The sequence below is a fragment of the Pantherophis guttatus genome, chromosome 7 (genome assembly GCF_059756535.1).
Source record: "Pantherophis guttatus breed Tessera chromosome 7, ASM5975653v1, whole genome shotgun sequence".
Lineage (NCBI taxonomy): Eukaryota > Metazoa > Chordata > Lepidosauria > Squamata > Colubridae > Pantherophis > Pantherophis guttatus.
Genome location: NC_142069.1, coordinates 5,365,966 through 5,386,648, shown reverse-complemented (window position 1 = coordinate 5,386,648; position 20,683 = coordinate 5,365,966). Strand labels below are relative to the sequence as shown.

At 39.0% G+C, this 20,683-nt stretch overlaps 1 long non-coding RNA gene across 1 annotated transcript in view; it reads right to left on the bottom strand.

Moving 5' to 3' along the window:
- The window catches only part of LOC117676829 (uncharacterized), a 108,408-nt gene extending 88,189 nt beyond the window's left edge, over nt 1-20,219 (bottom strand). Inside the window, exons 1-3 of the long non-coding RNA XR_015728831.1 lie at nt 18,470-20,219; nt 16,202-16,367; nt 1,157-2,099 (exon numbers count right to left, since the gene is read on the bottom strand). This is a non-coding gene — a long non-coding RNA (uncharacterized LOC117676829). The remainder of the gene's footprint in view (nt 1-1,156; nt 2,100-16,201; nt 16,368-18,469) is intronic.
- Nucleotides 20,220-20,683: the final 464 nt, after the last annotated feature.

Below are 20,683 nucleotides of genomic sequence, written 5' to 3'. Positions count from 1 at the left end.
GAGCACAGATGGCAATTCCCAAAATACCAAATTTTATCTGAATCTTACATAAAATGCTGACACCCTCCGGTGTTCGACTTGACAGGAGAAAAATTCCAGCTATTTAGCCTTGAACACAAAGCAATGATACTAAACCAAGAGAAAGCATAAAATCTTCTCACCCGGCATCTTATAGAGCTTCAGCTGGTATTCTGGTCTTTATAAAATCAGGATTGGCAATGGGGTTTGACCCCAGCACAATTCCCGCCTACCCTTATTATTAGCAGCTTTCTCTCTTTTGACTCCTACGGTATTGTGTAATAATAGCAACAACGGTTTTGGTAGAATTCTTTTCTGGCAAACCTAAAGCAGCTGAGAAGAAAATACACATTTTTCTTCATTTTGGAGTTCTGACTTTGGCAGAAGAGGTTTAAAAAGAATCCTGGTTGTCTTTGTCTGCAAGAGAATGAAAGCATTGGGAAAAGACAGCATCGGCTTTCTATAAGGCAAAAATATAGTGGTATCTTGGTACTCAACTGCTTTGAAACTCATGGTACTCAATGCAGTCTGACATGAACATTTTGAGCCAGTATTCATCGTTTGTTTGGTACTCAATGCACAAGCTAGAACTTGTCGGTGTTGGCTGCCTTATGACTGACTACATTATTCCTTATGGGAAAAAATTGTTTGGTACCTATCATTTTTGATACTCATCATGCCTCCCAGGACCAATTAAGGATGAATACCAAGATACCACTGTACATCTCTATTCAAAATGAACTGATTATCAAGGCCTTCCCCCAAATATGCTGGGTCTGAAACTTCAGAACTCCCAGTTTGCATGATGAATTCTATTAGACATGCTAACTGGGGATGCTAAGCAGAACAGGGCCAATATATCTGGAAGTATCACACTGAGGGAAGTTGTAGTAGAAGACAGAAATCAAGCAGAAAATCCCAAGCAATCTAAGTGCTAACAATCCCATTGAGTTGAGAAGCCTTATAAATTTAATTAATAACCTGCAGCATACCATTTAGACAACAAATTCCAAGTAATGAACTGCTCTTCATAAATACATCTTTTCTCAAGCACGCCATTCTTTTAGTTTTTACTGTATTGGGAAACAGTTTTTCTTCCTAACTTGCAATTCTAAGGAAAAACATTTTAAAGACTTACTGTGAGTTTGTTTACAAGATGACCAAAACTGACGGCTATCTTCAGAGTTTAAAATTCTTCTTCTTCATACTCCAAAACGGTGGCATCTCTCCTTCCAACTACAAACAAGAAACTTCTTCCACTGGACTGCCATAACTTGTTTTATATAAAGGTCAACAACGCAGCTGGATACATCTCCAGGGTGAGCAGTATTACATGGTGACATGTACTCCTGAACCACAACAAATGCCTTTTTAAGGTAAGTCTAAGAACCCATCCGTTCGGTTTGGAAAAGATTGAGGGGAAAAAATTAAATAACTGATGGGCTGACTTACTACATGAATAATATATGTGACCATTTGCAGAAAAGAAACAGTAGGCCCAAGTTGTAGCCAAATGTTTTAGCATGGTCATTAGGATAAACTTCTGAATTGCAAATGTGGTAGAATTCTAGAATGAATTTCCTATTCATGGCATTGTTATTGGAGAAAATCAACAAAACAGGTCTAAGAAATGCCCAGTTAGAATAGTTTTAAATTATAGGTCATTTTTGTTTCAGGATTGCTCACCAATTAAGTTAATGTGATTAGGAGGTATTCTTGTTCCTGCAGGATCACTAAGTCTTGATGATTTCACTGAAATTCCGGTCAACTTTTCATCCAATGATCAACCAATCCTAAAGTTTTAAAGTATTTTAAAGGGAATTTTAAGTGCCAAAAATGAACATGTTTTTGACGGGAAGCAAAGCAAATACGAAGAACAACGAAGTAATTCGGTACAACGTGTTGCCTTCTATAACAGCCTTCTGTCTTTTGAAAATGATTTTGTAGGTAGTTGCCTAAGAAACCACAATGTAGCTATTTCCTGGGCGAAATCTTTTCCTCGGTGTGAGTCGATGATGCTTTGTTCAGGATGACACCATGAGTTGGAAGGAGAAAAAACCTGAACCGATCCATTCTTGAAGCTGAAAAGGAAAGAAACGCAATTAAATACAAAGGGAGGGGGGGAAAAATCCCACAGCTACACAAAGATAAAATATATCATATCATCTGGGGTTTGAAGATCTATTTACAGCCCGCTTTGAAAAATAATTTTCACTGATTACCGGAAACTATTTTTCAAATGCTACAATGACCATAGCAGATTTTAAAGTCTAAAATGTAGAACTGACAGAAGACACAGATTTGATGAAGCATTACAGCCAAAGCTACCGATTGTAGAGCAACAGAAAAAGGCCATTCCATTCTATTATGTTCTTTTATTCTCTTTCTTCAAACCTTGAAATAGTTTCATTATATGCTGCATAATGGCTGGGTTTACATACTGAGCTAAATCATAATCTGATTCAGCATCTCATGTGAACTTAGTCATTGTGATTCAATGGGTCTCAATACCCCAACTCAATGCAATACAGTTCTAAAAAAAAATGTTTATGATGTAACATGTTGAATGAACAACCAAATCAGATTTAATCAAGAAACTTAGTTAAGGAAGTTTGAGTGAGCTGGAAACATCACTTGCAGAAAGCTAGGCCTTTAAAACCCTCAGCTGCTCCTGGGTAGCAGAATACAATCTATCTCTATGAATCTTAATTGCAGTGGCACAGAAATTTAAAATACTTCAATATTGCCTATTAATAATTGAATCCAAAGCCTGGATAAATGGGGTAGGTTGAGGTAAGACCTGGAGATCTATTTTGTAAAAAAACTTGCCAAGAGATTGTTATGGAAAGGCTCTCAAATGAATCAGACATACTGCCCAATGGTAGAACCTACAGGTCAGAAGGTACAATCTTCAACTCACAACCACAATTGAGCCCAAAATTTCTGTTGCTTAGCGAAACATTAAGTGAACTTTGCCCCACTTTATGACCTTTCTTGCCACAGTTGTTAAGCGAATCATTAAGTTAGTAAGATGGTTATTAAGTGAATCTGGTTTCCCCATTGACTTTGCTTGTAAAAAGGTCGCAAAAAGTGTTCACATGACCCTGGGACACAACAACCGCCGTAAGTATGAGTCAGTTGTCAAGCGTCTGAATTTGGATCACATCATATGGAGATGCTGCAACGGTTGTTAAGAGTGAAAAACGGACATAAGACACTTTGAACAGTCACTAAATGAACTGTTGTAAGTCAAGGAATATCTGTATTGCACAAGAGCAAAGACCTGCAATAAGTAGTCAAATCCTTCTCCTTCGGGAGAAGGGCGGTATAGAAATTTAATAAAATAAAATAATAATAATAAATCATTAATGATGCACTTGGGGAAAATTCACTAGGAATCCCAACCCTAATGCAGCCAAAGAGTCTGCACTGCATGAAGACACATCAGATAGCAACGTGGAATAAACCAGGGTAAACTGGATATATCATCAAATGAGAGATGACTAGGTTGAAAATCAACCAATTATCTCCACTGTGAAGAATTCAGCATTCCTTGGGATAGGACACCAGGAAAATAAATGGAGTGGCATTTATTGCAAGCAAGAAACTCACCCCAAGAAATGGAAAGCTCCTCAATGGTTAGTGGATCACATTATGACCATACAAATCTGGGCCAAAGACCCTCAAAATTCCAGGAGTCCAAGTCTACGCCCCAACAATTAATGCAACGGAGCTTGAAATAAAGGGTTTCAATGCCAGCACTGACAAAACTCTGAAGCAAGTGCCCCCAAAAAGACATTATTTACATACTGGGTGATTGTAATGCGAAGGTTGGCAGGCGAACAAAAGCAGGGATCATTGGAAGCGTTGTACAATGGAAGCAGGCAATTGTTTGGTTCCATTTTGCCATGAAAACCAATTTTGAATCACAAATTCCTGGTTCAAACAGGACAAGTGTCACTTATATACTTGGACCTCAACAAATAAACTGCACCATGATCAGATCGACTGTATCCTACGCAGCCATTGATGGTCCAGTTCTGTTCCTAGCTGTCAAGACATATCCAGGCACTGATTGCAGTTCAGATTATGAATTGTTGGTAAAATCAGATCAGAGTTAAATTATGCAGCATCAAAAAAGGCAACACCCCCAAAGAAGTTTGATATCACCCAAATCCCTTCCACGTTTACAATTGAGATGAAAAATGGGTTTGAACTGCCAGATACTGCTGGGAAGATGACAAGCGTAATGTGGCAACAAGTTCAATCAATTATGGTTATAACAGCAGTTGAACACATATACAAGAAGCACAAGGAAAAAAATGTTAAGTGGCTCCCAGATGAAACTAAACCAGAATAGTTGAACAAAGAAAAGCAAATGGGAGGAAGAAAGGAGATTGAATGCAGATTCCAACAGGACAGCAAGGAAAAAAAATGAAGTTTAGTAGGACTAGCATAGCAAGCAGCTAGAAGAGGACTGCATGAAGGGCCCACATCAGGAGTCCATTTGTACATGTCAAAAGGATCCAAACACCATTTACTGCTCACAAAAGCATCATCACAAACAAGCAAGGAAAAGAACTGCCTGACCAACAAGATGTCAAGGACAGATGGCGAGAATATAGGGAAGAGCTGTATGCCAGCAATAAAGAGGCCCAGCCTCCTCAGGATGAGGAAAGAGAAGCAGAAAAATAAGCAGTCATCCTTCAGAAAGTTGTATGGACAATGAGGCAACTGATGACAAACAATAAGGGCCAAAATGTTGATACCATCCTCACAGAATTGTCAAAGCCAGAACCACCACAACCATCACAGTCCTGTGCTAGAAAATTTGGGAAATGAACATATGGTTGCAGGATTGGAAATGAACATTCTCTTGCTAAAAACAGCGACTCCAAAGATTGTTCTAATTACCACAAAATTACCCTGATTTCTCATCCTAGGCAAGATTCTCCTTAAGATCATCTGGCACCAGCCATCAAAAGTTAAGTAGCAGATGATCAAGCTGGCTTCAGAAGGAGTTATGGCACTCGTGGCCATATTGCAAATCTATGCTGGATCATGGAAAAATCTCAAGAATATCTTTTTAAAAATCTACATCTGCTTTATTGACTACAAGAAAGCCTTCCATTGTGTCGATAATGATAAGTTGTGGAACACTCTAGAAGCCTGAGGTGCCAACACATCTGGTCAACGTGATGCAGTCGCACTGTCACAAATCAGGAAGCCACTGTGCAAACACCATATGGAGACACTGATTGGTTCACGCTAGAGAAATGAGTCTGGTGTGAGGAAGCTGGAACCTGAAGAATTAAAACTTGAAGTAAAGATTAGAGGAAGAACATCAACAATCCTTAATATGTTGATGGCGCAGCTCTTCTCTCAGAAACCTCTGATCAAAAGGATGAAAGAAGAAAGTAAAAAAATTGGTCTGTTCCTGAACAGTCAAAAGAGACCAAGCTCATGACCACTGCAAAGAATAGAAATATTTGAAATAACAATTGACAGTGAAGATATCAAAATGCGTGCAAGAATTTCTTAGGATTGCAGATGGATTGATTGAAGCAGCAAATGCAGTCTAGAAATAAAGTGTTGAACTGGGTCACACAGCAATGATGAATAGCCCCAGCCCCCTCACTACGGGAGCGCAAGACTCCACAATCCCTCAATCACACCAAGAGGAGGGGTATAGGACTGAGGGAAAATCCCCTCAGAAACTAGCTAGGCCAGTCACTGAGGGCCAAAGTTCCTACTGTATGAAATCCATAGCAGAAACGTAGTCCAAATAACAGTCCAGATCAAACCAATGAAATCCAGCAGTAAGAAGAAGGGAAGTAAGGAAAAAAATGGGCTAGAAGTAGTCAGAAATATCCAAAGTAGCCAGAGAACCAGTCCCACATGCCTGTCCAGACTGACGGACTGAGTCAAAAGCTGGATCTGCCCAGTAACAAGGGCGGGACTTAACAGCTATGACAGACTCAGTCCATCAATCTGAACTGGCGGGTACAATCCATGCTGGCTGCTGTCTCCACCCACAATGGAGAATATGGAAAACCAAGGACATCAGCTTGGTAACTAAATTCAGGTTAGTCCACTTTATCATGTTTCCCATAGTTACCTACAGTTGTGAAAATTGGACCATGAAAAAAACTAGACAGGAGGAAAAGCGACTCACTTAAGCTGTGGTGTTGAAGGCTCCTGCACATTCCCTGGGTAGTAAAGGTGATAAACTGGAGCACATAAAAGTAGACATATTGCTGAAAGGCAAAAATCACAAAATTCCATCTTACTTATTTTAGCCATGTCATGAGAACAAACTCATTGGAAAAGGCAGTTATGCTTGGTTATGCTCAGAATGATTGGTAGTAAAAGGAAACATGGTCACCAAAAAACGCGGTGCCTAGACACCATCAAAACCAACGCCAGCCAGAGCATAAAACAATTGAAAGAAGCAGGATAAAATTGGAAAATGTGGAGTTGGTCCACAGAATTGCCAAGATACAACTGAATGGATAGCATCATTATTAATAACTGAAGGAAAGAAGATCATTTCTGGGGATTTAAAAAATAGATGCTCCTTTAAGGATAAAGGTAAAGGTTCCCCTCGCACATATGTGCTAGTCATTCCCGACTCTAGGGGGCGCTGCTCATCTCAGTTTCAAAGCCGAAGAGCCAGCGCTGTCGGAAGACGTCTCCATGGTCATGTGGCCGGCATGACTAAACGCCAAAGGCGCACAGAACGCTGTTACCTTCCCACCAAAGGTGGTCCCTATTTTTCTACTTGCATTTTTTACACGCTTTTGAACTGCTAGGTTGGTAGAACCTGGACAAGTCACGGGAGCTCACCCCATTATGTGGCACTAGGGATTCAAACCGCTGAACTGCCGACATTTTGATCGACAAGCTCAGCATCTTAGCCACTGAGCCACCACGTCCCCTTCCTTTAAGGGTTCCTTAAAGGTTCCTTTAAGTGTCCCCTTCCTTTAAGGGTAGAGTCTGGAAAAACCTACCATAAAAAAGGCAGCCTCAACCTCTGAAAATGGCAAATCATGGACTATTAGGTCCGAGCTGCAAATATTCAAATAATCACTAGGTGGCAACAGTGATACAGAAAAACATAATTGTCATGCTAGGTCAGGAGTTCTTAACCTATTTATGCTATGGACCTCTTAAGAGAATTGTAAAATCTAAGGAACCCCTGTTTAATAAGGAATATATTTAAATGCATAAATAAAATGTATGTGGACTATATTGCAAAGTACATCAATTATCCTCAAATACAGTTATCAAAATACTAAAAAAAATAACACATATAACAGTAAAAATATATTATCCCATTAAATTAATAGCAACACCTTATTTTAGGGTATAATCATTTTAGACTTATGAGATTTATTGAAAGGCATAAGTAACTGTGCTGCCTATATACATTATTGAATGAAATGCCAAATTTCCATCAAAGGTTAGTGAGAACGAAGTTGTCATTTTTTTCCTGCTCAACCTCACAGAAATATAGGTTAAGAACCCATGATCCAGGTGATTATCTGGATTAATGAAGCCCAGGTATAATACTGTAGCCCTAATGTATCAGAACATCACTTCTAAAGATGGATTGAACAGGCTGTCATTTTAAGTAGGTATATTATTAACATTTACTAAACTATATTTCCTAAGGACTATAATATCATCACAACAAAGTTTATGCTGCTTTCACAACCGCAGCAAACTGCACCCTTCTCCAGGTATCTATGAAATAGGCTTAAAAATGCAGAGAGGATGGAAGGCGGCAGAAGGGACAATGCAACTGCACCACACTGTGGTCTCTGCATCCATCTAGCGATAGGTACTTAACACTGCAGCCCTGTTGTATTTAATGGTATTTAAATTACCTTCTAAACCAGCCTTTTAAATCTTTTTTCCCCAGATGACCTCTTGAAATAATTTTCTCTCTCAAGCCTATATCAATAGCTTACAGTACACTGCTATGATCAGTAAAATGTGCATATAATAATCCAATAATTGTCAATGCTTTTTGGAAAAGAGCATTTTTTTTCTATGGATCCGTTTATTTTGGTCATCTTAGCCAATCTTCTTTGTTTGTGTCTCAGTCACCCAGAGAGAATATTAATGATCTCAGTTCAAAAATAATGTTTATTTTTTTTTCCAATTACAACTCTAGAGTCCAGCAAAAATCCAGTTGAGAAAGGCTGATCTAATCTAACAACCCATCATTCTTCAAATGTACTTTTATTTACAACTGTTTAGTTCTATGTGATCCTTACACATACAATCTGATGTGCTCGAGACAACACATATGATCACTCTAATCTAGGAGCTGCTTCCTAATTTACCAAAGGATTCTTCTTGCATTCCACTTGTGTGCAAAAACATGAAAAGAATATCTCACCCATCAGACCGTCTAAACAACTTGGGCCTCAAATATAATAAGACACCCCCATGTATGTTCGCTAATAGTGCTCTTCATGTCCTTTCTGAAGGAAGCTGACATTTCAGCAGCTGGTAACATCTGTTTGACATTTTCTTTCCTGGCAGGTTAAATAGGATCATACTAGCTAGCCTCCATGCAAACAACATTCTTGTGAACAAGTAGAAGTCATAACGAAATTAGGTAAGTGGCAAACCGATTTTGAACAGCTGCCAGAAGACAACATGAATTTACGTGGAACTGAGCTGGAAAAGGGACTTTCTGTTATCAACCAAGTCTTGGTATCAGTCTTTATGTCAATGTACAGTAAAGCTCAATGCAAACGTGAATTTACACTGCAACCACATAGCAGGATCTAGAAGACTTAGCTACAAAAACACAAACACAAACTAAGCAGGACTGCACTTGGGGTTAGTACCTGTCAGCTTTTCAAGATACGCCAGAGAGGAAACTAAAACCATAAATACCAACGCTGGTTTTACAGTAACAAAATTTTGCAAGTCTGAAAGTTCTTTCCTTCCCTCTCTTGCCTTTACTTTCTAGAGAATTGGGGTGAGTCCTTCTGAGGCAATTTCTCCACTCTCATGCCTCTTTTGGATTCTGATTTCTCTTATCAGGCCGTTCTCTAGGCTGCAGCTCTTTCTCTTGTCGCCTAAGCCAATTACTGTACAGTGCACGAATGGAAGATCATAAGGAAACCCCAGAGCTGCAGGCTAGACAAGGAACATGGACAAACATCCCAGAATAGAGCAACGACAAGTCACTGCCATCACCAAAGTAACTACTGTATTTAAAAAAACCTTCCCTTTTTACAACCCTGTAATCTCTATTTGGGGGAGAGTCGGGGCGAACTGGATGGAGTGGACAAACTGACTTCTTCAATTAGGGAAAGGACAATATCTAATTATTTATTGGTGGATGCAAAGCTCTGATGGACTTTTTGTGTAAAACTAAAAAAAAAATGAGCTGGTGGTTTATGGTTTTGGCAATTAGAAAGGATAGATTATAAAAAGAAGAGTGTCATGATGCAAGTTTAGAGAGAAAGGATAAAATATAGCTGTACTTATAACTACTGTAAAGAATATCGGAAGCAAATTTCTTTATATCCTTATATCTTTCTTTGTATCGTTCACTTTTTAATTTTCTTATTGCACTTTTAACTTTTTCAGTTATTTCTTTCTTTCGTGTTTTCTGTTTTTATTTAGCTCGTATTAATGCTTATTATTGCTTTTAATTTTCAATTAAAAATTATATTTAAAAAGTCAAATAACAACTGCAACAAGGTATTCATTGATGGGTTACTTAAAAGACAAAACTGTCATACCTTCCAAAAATTAAGGAAGGCTAAGGAAGTAAGAATGAAATTCTAGATCTTAGAAATACCTAAGAATCAAGCTATTTAATGACCGCAATGAGAGGGATCTTAGAAGTTCTTGGACTGTAAAAGATAAAAAAAACCAGAAGTTGATTCAAGTTACAGTGATAAATTGTCACAGAAATACTAAGGGAAATAGGGAGAACAGCGCTGTTAATACATGTCCTTCTACCTTACCTTCTTTTCAATAATATATATAACTTCAGGCAACTCACTAGTTGCAAAGTCTGGATTTGCACACTGCACCAGGCCAGACTTGATTTAACCGTGGTTCATTGGCCACCCCGGTGTGACAGACTAAAGTATAAATCTGGCTGGATCATAATTCAATATTTGGATCTACATAGCACACCTAGACAAAACACATAGCAAACCTCATTTTGGCTCACAAGGAACAATCTTAACACCACTGTTGATCCTAGCGTTGTTTATCGGATCTCTTTCAGGTCAAGAGAGAAAAGGGTAGTTGATGCTCACAACAATGGAACTTTAGACCTTCAACCAAACCTAGAATGTTATAGCCTTCATTTGTTTTAACATTGCTCTAATATTTAATGCGCTGAGTCAGAGTTGACTCAACATTCCAAGGCAGTCACATGAATCTGAGTATTCCACTTATAAATCCAAGATTTATGGAGTGTGACAACCATAAATGGGGAGGAAAGAATGTTGGAAAGACAGGGGAGGGCACAGTAGCCATAGTTCGAATGTAGAACTTTTAACAGTGGTTTCCAGATAGAAAATCAGCAGTGACTCCTATCACAGAAAGGCCGTCACAGGAAATGCTTCTGTCTGCCCAAGCGGAGGAATCTTAACCAAAGCAAACAAAGAGAGAATAAATGCTGTTATATGGTAAAGAATGAACTTTCCCCTGAAAGCTTCAGAGATCTTTGTTCATTTGCTCTTCGTATTTAAAGATGCAAGGGGCATAACCAGAACTGCTTCAGAACCCCTTATCTGGATGCCCTCTTTGGAACCCTTTACTGCCAGAAGTACCTATTAGGTTTTTTACTATGAGATGAGATGAGATGAGATGAGATGAGATGAGATGAGATGAGATGAGATGAGATGAGATGAGATGAGATGAGATGAGTAGAGCAGAGCAGAGAACAGAGCAGAGAACAGAACAGAACAGAACAGAACAGAATCAAATACTTTATTTGGCCAAGTGAGGCCAAGTGAGGAATTTTCTCCAGGGCAGAAGCTTGCCATGTACATGCAAAGCCACAGAATGATGATGATCATCATCATCATACCAACAAGTGGGGGTAGTAAAGAAGATAGTAAGGATAATGGTAATACTACAGACATACTACATAGACATTAGACAGCACTGTGAAAATTAGGTGTTCAGTAGAGTGATAGTCCGAGGGGGGTGGGTGGGGGGAACTGTCCATGTGTCTAATTCTTTTGGCCTTCAATGCCCTACAGTGCCATCCCAAAGGGAAGGCGTTGAAACAGTTCATACCCAGGATGTGAGGGGTCTGCAGATGTCTTCTCAGCCCTCCTTCTGACCCACGGTCTTCTATGGAAGGCAGGCTGGTTGCAGTTATTCTTTCTGCAGTCTTAACTATCCATTAATTTATTTATTGAGTCTTTTTGTAAAAAACAAACATACGCTACATTTTTATGTACAGCACTTTTTCAGAAGAATCATGACAGATTAGAACAGGTTCACATAAAGGGACTTGGGGGCAGGCTGAAGGTATATATTCAGCCTGGAGTTTTTTTTAAAAAAAAAAGATTGAGGGGAGACATAGTATCAATATTCAGGTGTATAAAAAAGTACCACATGGAAGACAGCCAGGAATTATTTTCTTAACAATTAATTTTTATTAAAGAAGTTTTTCCATAAAACAAAAAGAAATTTTAAAAATATTTGTCCCATGCTAACTATGGTTGCTATAAATCGAAGGATTGCTTTTGTCTTTTTAACATCAGGTTTTTGGAAAATGGCCCACTGAATTTAAGACACATTTTGGAACACATAAACGCAATGCTTGAAAATGTTTCCAAATGTAGGCAATTAAGCTATTATCTTTTTAGTGGTATGAATCTATAAAGCAAAAAAAAAAAAATGAAAACTTCTTGGAAGTGTGAGGCCAGTGCACATCATCACCAAGATACAGAAATTTATTCCAATAGTAAATATTTTATATTTGTTATCTGCTAGTCAGCAGCATCCATAACAATGACAATGTCAAAAATTATACATATGATATTATCAGGGAGGGAAAGACATTAAGTACTGTAGTTAATTGTCCAGCTATAAGTTACTATAAGTGGCTATATAAATATTATAATGTATAACAAAATAAAATTTCATGAATGCCTAATACTCAAGGTTAACGGACTGTGGAGTCCATTGTCCACTCCAGTATAAATATTAGGGAAAAGCTTTGGATCTGTGGTATAATGCATAATTCCTATGTTCCTGTTCAGGGTGGACCCTAAAATGAATAGGGTATTATAAAATAAGAGCATATGTCACACTCAGCTTCTGATCACTTCATTGGTCCATTCTTTTAACTTTCTTGGCAACAATACCAGGCAATTTACCATTGACTTGAAATATCTTCTTCTGATTAAGCAATAGAATTTTCAAACCTGGGTATCTCCTTCCTTCCAAGTACAAACCAGATCCAGGCCTGCATATTTCTTAACCCCCGAGAACAAGGTGCTACAGGAATCCTCGACTTACAACCACAACAGAGCCCTGCATTTCTGTTGCTAAGCAAGGCAGTTATTAAGTGCATTTTGCCTCCTTTCTTGCTACATCACTGCAGTTGTTAAGTTAGCGACACGTTTGTAAAATGAATCTGGCTTCCCCATTGACTTTGCTTGTCAGGAGGTCACAAAATGGTGATCACATGACCCCAGGGCACTGCAATTGTCATATGAACCAGTCACCCAAGCATCCAAATTTTGATCATGTGACCAAGGGGGATGCTGCAATGGTCGTAAGTGTGAAAATGGTCAGAAGTCACTTTTTTCAGCGCCATTGTAACTTCGAATGGTCACTAAATAAACAGTTGTAAGTTGTGGACTACCTGTACTGCCACTTGCTCCCATGTATTCATGTACTCACTAAATCTGTATTCATGTGCTAAAATCCTAATTTTATCTACACATTCGTAAACCATATGTATTCTCCTTTGAATCAACTCCTACTAACCATGTGGTTTGCAACTGCATTTTTTATGGATGGTTTTTCAATTTCCCAGTCTAGCTTACAGTTTGGGATTTCCAGTGGTCTCCCATCCAACTCCTATCCAGATCTGATTCTGCTGCGCTGCAGAGTCCAGACACAGCCTGCCAAGTGCACCATCTGCTGAGACCAAATGACCAGGCATATTTTTTAAAAAAACAAAATATACCGTACTTACACCTACTTTTATAATTTTCAAATCGGCTTACATGGGAAACTATTTTTAAAACACTAATACGTAAACTGAGAAGCAAAACATGTTATCTTTTCCGCTTGTGACACAGCCTTATCAAAACCATAGCAGTGAGTAGGATTTTTTTTAAAAGATACCATCGGTTTAGAGGAATCATTAAAGTAATTCTGCTCCAAACTGTTACTACGTGAACCTGCCACAAATTCAACACAGAAAAAGCACCTTGAAGAAATATCAACTGGCCAACTGACACTCCTTAAGGGATTGGTCATTAAGGGTGCCAAAGAATAATCTAATCAATGAATAAAGGTAAAGCCAGTCTAGAAATACAAAAAGTTAATATAGAAATATAAAAGACACTCAGTCTTCACAACATTAATTAGAAGGCTTCACTCAGCACCATTAGATACTTTGGACTTTTCAGCAAAGGCTGAATGCAGTACAATGCAATAATAAAGCAACTGTTTAGAGAAACATTTCTTTGTGCAGCATTGTCTGCCTATCTATGTGCAAGGGAACAGGGACAGAAGGATGAAAAAGAAGCATCTTTATTATAAACTCAAGGAAAAAAACAATATTCCTAGCAATACATTTGCTTCTTGGGAAGCCAAGAGGCATCTTTTTACCTGTTACGAACTGCAAAAAGAAAAAAAAGAGTATCAGCAAATTCTCCCTTCCTAAACAAATACACACACATAGCACATGGCAAATTAAACATGCAAAATGACTGCCTCCTAACGGAACAAGTCTAAAAGAACAAGAGCTCTGTTCATCTTTGCATCTGGTCACCCAAGTTGATTTTGGCACCAAAATTGTTATTTGACAATCAAAAGGATGCTCACTGGATTGTTGGCTGGTTGGCTCTTTCCTGCCTTCTGAATTTCAATCAAGTTTCACACTTCCTCTTCTACACAGAGCCAAGGTTTGTTTGAGGAGATTGTGGCTTTGATGTAAGCATGGCGAAGCCCATATAAAATTGATCTGATATACGGAACTGGCTTGGCTATTTATTTTTAAAACATTCATACAGAATTTATTTGAGTGAATCGTGCCCTACCAGTGCACTCACAAGTTTCTGATTCCTTGGGGACTCCACCGAGAACATACCATAGGCCTAAATAGATTGTATAATTGAACAGCTGTGATTAAATGTCAAGCTAACCCATTCTTTAACAGGACATGAAATACTACTGCCTGCTTTAACTTGGTTACTCAATTAAGCAAACTTGATGGGCTTTAAATTCTGAACCAGATCCTCACAGCATTCTAAATTTTAAAAAAAAAAGTCCAAAATTAAGATTAATGAGGCTTAGCTTGTCATGTGAATGCAGTTAAGTGATCTGATTTGGTTAAGCGAACAGGTTAATAGGATGTTAGGCACACGTTCTTTTGAATCTATAATGACGCTATTGTCCCCACCCCCTTAATTTGATTGTTCATGAACAAATCACACATTTATTAAATTGGTTTCACATTTGTGAATACATTTAACTGGCAACTGTATGGGAGGGGGTCACCTCCCACCCAATCTGTGGCATACATTCTGATGAAAACAATTCCTTGCAAACTCCAAGAAAGCATCCACCCTGGACAGAAAATGCTTTATTCCTAAGGTAAATAACAAAATCAGATATGGTAAATGAATTTTACTGGATCTCAGACATAGGGCACTGGGTTAGCCTCTCCCTTTCACTTCTATAGTCATAATTTTCCTTAAAAGACAGTATCAATGTATAAATGTAAAGATACATCATTCCGTTTGCAAAAGTTGAATATTGCTGTATTGTAAAACGAGAAGAGACAAATCTATGCCTATTGGCTATGAATATTGTAGACTTCAATAAAATGAAACAGATCAATTATTTTCATTATTAATTATGGTTCTTCTCTCTCTCTCAACCCTTTCTACCTAACAACAGATACTAAGCTATCATTGATCACTAAGCAATGTACCAGTCCATTTTGAACCTCTTGGCTTTTCTGCTCTTTTAGGATTTTTTAAATTAATGGTTTGTATTTCTACAAACCTGTACCATTAGAGCTGTGATAGTCTATAGGAGAAAGAAAAAATCAGGAGTCTGGCAGCAGCTTTTCTAACTAGCACCATTCATTAAAATATGTAAGCTTTTTATTAAAATATACAAACTTTTCTGATTAACAAATTTTTACCACAAAAGGCATAAGCTTCAAGTTGAATTTTAGGTAAAAGCTTATGCCTTTTAATCAAATGTGCTAATCAGAAATGGTGTTACCAGACTCTTCCTAATTCTAAACCATAAACTTCCTTCTTGAAAAAGGATGGCATAATCCCCCAAAAGGTCATTCAATGCATGAGGAAACAGAGAAAGCTCTAAAGATACCCAAGAGAAACAATCAGAATCAGTAAAATTAGGTTCATATAAACATGTTAATCCAAGTTAAGAAAACACAATTGCTGTGTTCACGAAACATGTCTTGCCCAAACAATTATAATGGCTAAATAGGAAGAGATGGTTCACGCAATATGCTGTTGATGGTTTTCACCACACAATCACAAACAAGCATTCTAATCCATTTTACCTTATCAATAGCATGTTGTGCAAACCCACAGAGTACCAAGGAGGAATCTTGCCCAAATCCAGTGAGGCTTCCAAAACGGTTCAGTGGAACATAGCTGGAAACAAGCTGCTAAGGATTCTATGGTATTTGGTTGGATCCACAGATCTTTTTAATCCAACTTGGTTGCAATCCACAAATCTCTTAATAGTTCTCCTTGCACGTCTGATGATTCCGATTTTAGAACTGGACTTTCATTCTTATATTATTCAGCCCAATGGATTAAGATGTCGGTTTCTAAGCAATTTGACACATTAAAGATTGTGGTTTCCTCTGCTGTGGGAGTGCTCACAGCATCTGCGTAAACACCAGAGAAAAATGTACAGAACATTCTATTCCTAATAGGTAAATTCCCCTTCTACTTACATGTCTAAGTTCTCAGTTATCCCATACCGGGCCTCTGTGCTTTGCCCTACTTCCTTAAAGGACAAGCCAGTAACTTCAGCTGTTTTGTTTTTTTTAAGGCAGAACAAGGCTCTTATCACCATCAGCTACGTAACAGGGTGAAATCAACTGCTGAAGACTTTTACCCCTGTGGATGAAAAAAAAAAAATACTTTGTAGGCTTTCTCCACAGGATTGATGGTAAACTCTTTATCTAATACTGTATATCCAGAACAGAACTCACTGGACTTCTAAGGCTATGTGTTATTTATTTACATTTATAAACACACACACATTAAAAATAAGAATGCTATAAAACATCCTGTTGAAAACCAGGCACAAACAACAAATGAAAACAGAGTAAAAAGTATAAAATTGGCACACAGTTTAAATTATGAGAATTCCTCTCACTCCCCTGTAAATAACTGTTTTTGGCATTTTCCTAAAAATCAACGGAGAGAAGCCTAGCCTCATCTCCTTTGCAGGTTCAGCGAATTGCTAATATGCTTAGAAGGAAGGCTCTCAAGAATCCAATGGCTATTGGGGTAAAATGGGAGATAATTTTTACTTTTCAGTAAGCATTACTTTCTTGTCTCTCATTTCCCCCACACACACACTTTTCTCTTCCCCCTCCCAGCTAACTCATTAATGAAAATTTTTGGCACGTAGGGAACAAGGCAGTAGATCAATGCTACTCTAAGATTATCAATAATGACACAGAAAAGCCTCAATTGATGCCTGCAGTTTGAGTATCTGCTTCAGCAGAAAGATGGGAATTTCTGAATCCTCCTGCCATTAGGTTTTCAATCTCTGTGTTTTAATCCAATTTCTGTGGCCTGGTTCATTCATTCTTCCCCAATCTCTGTAGCCTCCAGATATATGGACTTCAGGACCCAGAAATAGTAGTCTGCATTGTTTTAGTGCAATGTGTGAATCCAACTAATAAATCAGTTACTAATCTTACAGAACTTTTCAGATGTGACACTTAAAAAATGTCTTATTTGCTATACAAATGATAGTTGTAATTATCTATACTGTTGTAAAACTGATCAACATGGCTAGTTTTCTCCAATTTACACTGCTGTGGGATCAAGTGATTTACTTTCGTGTATATATAAAAAATTATTTGGATATTAAACCAAACTTTAAAAGAGAAAATTGCTTTGTGTTAGCTTTTAGATGTCATGATTTAGAAGGCACGGGGTTGCTTTGACAGCTTTCTAAACAACCACAGCTGGAGCCTTCATCCTCAGTGTAATTTGCAAATCTTAAACTTTTAACTCTGATGAACTATATTGTGGCAGACATTTGTTAAACAAATACTTTTTGGTGAAGGCTTTCTCAGTATAAATGAAGTTCTCATATTGTTGCAAATTCTGATTACAACATAAAATTCATTACCTTCAAGATGGATTTTAAATATGATTATCCAATCTGGGCTGCAAAAACATGGACAATCATAGGGAAAACTTAACTTTCTGAGCTCAGTGCTCACCTGGATTTTGCAACGAACTTGAAATTCTTCATTTAAAATGAAGCAAAGCAAAACAATTTTGATTTTTTTTTTAACATTCTTAAAACTTGGCAAGCCCTTAGTTCCTCAAAATGAAACCACAGGCATTTGTTATGTAAGTAGATTAATAAATATTTCCATAATTTCACAAACAGCACAATAGTTATTATGGCCCTTTAATATGCAATCATTCACAATCATAAAGGTGCCATTACATACTGTGATACAGATTATAGCAGAAAACCCTAGCTACTTCAAAAGCTGGCAAGTTTTTTTTTGTAATGTATTAAATCGTAATAAAAATATTAACAGCAGTAATTGGGCAGGACAATAAAATAAATGTCTTGATGGACTTGTCATTACCATACATTACCATACTTAGTCAAAAAGGAGCTGGCCATGAACAATTGCAAATATTAGCTTTTAAGTGCCTTTAGAATAGAAAGGAAAAACATAGCACCATTTTGCCAAGAATTTATCCACAATAAATTGCTTCCTAAAACTAACTTTTTATATCACCTTAAAGCTAACAAACTGAATATACCAAGAAAAAAATTCTGCAACAACATCAAAATTGAAGCATTCTTTCTCCCATGGAAAATCAGAGAAGCCTGCTACCTAAATTCCGAAAATATTATTTTTAGGAAAACTACTTATGACATCCTATTTGCATATATTGATAGGTACCTCAATCCTATATATTCCTATCATGGACTTCTGCAAATTTACAAGACTTACAGTACTGATCCAACTTCTGAACAGATGTCTCAATCTCATCTGCCAAACTGCCCTCTTCCAAACTGTTAGCAAAGGTGCAGAAAGACCTTTATTTTCCTTAGGAACAGTCCATCGGTCTGCCTGTCACCAAATATGCACAATCGGGTACTCTTTTTAAAAAAATAAAATAAAAAGGCTTAGTCTGGAGAAAAAAAATTGCACGTATTGAAAATCATTAGACCTCCCCTAGTAGCAAAAGTAACATGCTTTTATATTTTCTGCAATAAGGAGCCTGCTGTAGTTGTGGTGAAGGATATCTGAAAATGAAGGGTTAATTTAAAGAGCTGGACAGCAAAAGTCCAAACACCACAAGATGGCAGCAAAAGGATCTCCTTAAAGCCATTTTGTCATTGGATTTTCACAACAGATCACCCTTCAAGCGATCACCTGCCCATTAACTCCCACTGTTGTCAGTGAGGCACTCTTATTGCACAAGCAAAAGAGTTATGTTCCCTCCAGGTAAACCAAGTTATTGTCACACCTCTCCTGAATTAAGAGCAACTCCCGCCGACTTCCTACTTACACCCACGGTATTTTTCTTTGAAAAACAACGGAAATTATTTGTCACCATCTTCTTCCAGGACATGTTCTGACTTCACATACTAGCCTACAGCCCAGAGGTTTTTGACAGCCTATTCTCCTGATAGTTAATACACTCCTAACCTGCTTAGAATTAAACAAAGTTGGAAGCTCCTGGGCCACCTTGCTGGGTGGCAAATTCTCTCTCCTGATGACCTTCTGGACACATCCATGGTGCTTTCTTACAAACAACACAAACTGCTCTGCTGTCCTGATCCAGGAGGGATTTTTTTTTCCTCTGCCCAACAGTGATCTCCAAGTGATCTTCCATCCCAATGAAACACAAGCCCAACTTTTGCTGAGCTTTTTCCAAGATCTGCCAAAGTCACCTGGCTGTTTCCCACCCACTCACATTATTCCCAACACGTATTCCTATTATTTTTATTATTATTTATACCACCCATCTTCACTCCTACAAGGTGTTTCTGGGCCGCTTATAAAACAAACTCAAGAAGTTGTGAATGCTCCAACACTGGAAGTTTTTTAAGAAGAGGTTGGATAACCATTTGTCTGAAGTGGTTTAGGGTTTCCTGCCTAAGCAGGGGGTTGGACTAGAAGTCCTCCAAGGTCCCTTCCAACTCTGTTATTCTATTCTATTCTATTCCCATTCCATTCCATTTTATTCTATTCTATTCTATTCTATTCAAATTAAAAAATAATACAGCGTCCCAGATTAAAACATTAAAACCAGTACAAAAACTCTACTTAATTAGCTGCCTCTCCTTGACAGGCAGAAGTCGGGCAGGTGCAGCTGCCCTAACCTCACCAGCCAGCCCTGCAGAATCTCTCTTTCCCTGTGGAATTGCAGCCTGTCCTAACAAGAATTAAACCGTCAACTGTTCTGACGGGAAAGGGAGAAGGGGGGGGGGAGCCTCAGGGAAGCTCTGAACGGCTGCGGCTTATGGGTCCGTGAGTCCAGCCTTTCAAAGAGGAAGAGGCCTGCGAGGGATTTTGAGGAAGGGCTGGTTCTCAGCGGCCTAACTACAAGTCGGGTTGACCTCGGCAACCCGCCGCGGGCCGGTTTTATCCCTTCGAAAAGCCGGAGGTGTTTTGTTTTTGTTTTTTTCGCCTCAGCCGCGGATCAAAAGGCCTGAAGGGAAAGTAATGAGGGGAAAAGGGGGGGAAGGGGGGGAAGAGAGAGAGAGAGAGAACGAGAGCAAGGGAGCCTTCCCGCCAGCCAATCAGAAGCCCGCCTGCAAGGGCGCGCGCGGACGAGTGGGCGGGGGGGAGGAAGAAGCACGAGGCCGAGGGGGGGGAGGGAGAAGGAGCGGGAAGGGGCGCGGTGAGGGCGGCGCGAGGCCCAGCCGCGTGACGAGGGCAGCCGGCGGCACGAGGCCGGACCATAACAAACCCTGGGAAGGGGGGGGGGGAGAGAGGAAAGGAGGAAGGAAGAGAGGGCGTGGCGAGGCCCCCGGAGAGAAGCGCGCCGGAGGGTGGGGGGGAGCCTAAATCGGGAGAAGGCGATTGGCTCAAACGCGGAGGGAGGGGCGGCGCCGGCAAGCCGCTGTTTTGGCTCGAGCCGCGTTTCTATTGGCTGGGAGGGGAGGGGAGGCGCCTGGGAGTCAGGATCCGGAGCGGGGGGGGTGGGGATGGAAG